Source organism: Tamandua tetradactyla, chromosome X (assembly GCF_023851605.1).
Source record: "Tamandua tetradactyla isolate mTamTet1 chromosome X, mTamTet1.pri, whole genome shotgun sequence".
NCBI lineage: Eukaryota > Metazoa > Chordata > Mammalia > Pilosa > Myrmecophagidae > Tamandua > Tamandua tetradactyla.
Genome location: NC_135353.1, coordinates 57,458,273 through 57,460,455, shown reverse-complemented (window position 1 = coordinate 57,460,455; position 2,183 = coordinate 57,458,273). Strand labels below are relative to the sequence as shown.

General features: G+C 36.4%; 1 pseudogene; it reads left to right on the top strand.

The window, feature by feature from the left end:
- The first annotated feature begins 287 nt into the window (after window positions 1-287).
- LOC143670109 (RAD51-associated protein 1 pseudogene) lies at window positions 288-1,292 on the top strand (annotated as a pseudogene).
- Window positions 1,293-2,183: the final 891 nt, after the last annotated feature.

The following is a 2,183-nucleotide window of genomic DNA, read 5'->3' as shown; positions in this document are numbered from 1 at the left end:
TGAAGGCAAATGAAAATGAAACACAATATATCTAAATTTATGTGATTTAGCAAAGGCAGTGCTGAGAGGGAAATGTATTGCCTTAAATGCCTATATTTAAAAAAAAGGCCAGGGTGGGCCTTGGTGGCCCAGCAGGCAGAGATCTCGCCTGCCATGCTGGAGAACAAGGTTCAATTCCTGCTTGCCTGCCCAATTAAAAAATAAAAAAGAAGGCTAGTGCTTCCAATGAGTGCCAGTGCTTCCAAGGAGAACTTGAGACCTGCAGATTTGCATCCTTGAAACCTACCATGGTGCGGCTTATGCAGCATAAAAAACCAGTCAATTACTCACAGTGTGAGGACTATGACAGTGATGATGATTTTATTTCTTCAACTGCACCTTCAAATAAGAAACTCAAAATGTCACAAAAGTAGTTAAAACGAGACAAGCCAACACCTAAACTGAAGAATCTCGAGAAAGAAGATAACCCAATACAGGGGAAAAAAACAAACAAACAAAACGGATGGCTTTAGATGACAAGCTGCACAAGAGAGACTTAGAAGTTGCACTAGCTTTATCAGTGAAGGAACTTCCAACAGTCACTATTGATGTGCAGGAGTCTCAAGATAAACACATTGAAAATCATGACAATAGTGAAACAGGAACCATGAATAAGTCTTCTCATATCTCTGATTGCAGTGTAGCCAGGAATTTTTTTGATTTGGATAAGATTACTGAGGAAGATGATTTTCATGATGTTCAAGGTAAAAGAAAACCAGCATCTAAAGCTATGGTACAACAGAGGAAGATTCTTCTGGAAGATAGAGATGGTGATAGTGTAAATGACTCTGAACCAGACTTTGCAACTAGTGAAGATTCTGGAGGTGATTCTGATTTTGGTGAGAGTGAAGATGATGAAGAGTTCACTATGAGAAAAAGTAAAGCAAAAGAAATTAAAAAGAAAAAAGTGAAGGTAAAATCCCCAGTAGAAAAGAAAGAAAAGAAACCTAAATCCAAATTAATGCTTTGGTGACTTCAGAAGACTCTTTGCCAGCTGCCATCAAATCAAAATCTCAGCCTTCAACAAAAAAGGCTTCTCTTTCTTTAGTGGCCATTAGGAAACCATTACAAATATGCAGTCCTTCAGCTGAAAGCAAGAGACCTAAGTGGGTCCCACCAGCCATATGTAGAAGTAGCAGCAACAGTAGCAGCCCACTGGCAGGAGTGTCTGTTAAGTCTCCAAGTCGTTGTCTTTGCCTTAGCTTGTCAAGATTATCATGAGTTTTTTGCATCCAAATGCTATTAATAGCTGAGTGCAGTAGCAAAGAAATCTTTAATTAAGAGAATCACAGTTTTATACATGTGCTTATATATAAATTGCACTTATGGTTTGAGGGGGATATTGTAATATAAAGGAATCCTTTAACATTCATGGAAGTGATCTCTAACCATTTTGTGATTATGTTCTCTAAAAAGCAAGCTGTTCAGTACTATAACAAGAGGTTTATAAAAATTATCTTTTAATGTCATCTCCTGAGGAGCATACTCTATATTTTCTTATGCATAATAAGTAATTGTCTTGGTTGTCATTTTGACATAGAGGAAGTCCACATCATATACTGTTTTTTTCTAGTAACATGATGTTGCTTTCTAACTTCGTCCCATTTATGGTTACTTAATTGTTCAGCGTTTATCTGGCAAGAAAAATATTCCCATTTCCTTCAGGAGACATTTCTGCACTCTTATAAGTTTAATAAACTACATTGTCAGTTTTACAGCAAAGAAGTTCCATATTTTAGCCAAATATTTCTACATAAGAATTCAGGATTATTTTACATATTAAAGTGGCTGCCATAATATGGCATATCTCCTGCTGAGAAATAGATGCTTATTGTATACCAAGTAGATTTTGCATGTTATGAAGCCTTCATTGTCAAAACCTTTAGTAAAAGTGAAAACGTTTGAAGATGCTCTTTTCCTTCATACCATTGCATTTATCTATCCCTGATTCACTAAATTTCATGATAAAGTCAGAGCTTTGCTAGGGATTTTAGCCTTTTTGTTGTAAATGTGAACTGGAGACAGCTGTTTCTTAATCACTTGACATTCATCCAGTACTTTAGAGATTGCCTCCCAAGTATTTAGTCATACCTATTATGATATTTGGTAACAGAGCTTTCCAGGAAGCTGAGATCTGAATTCAT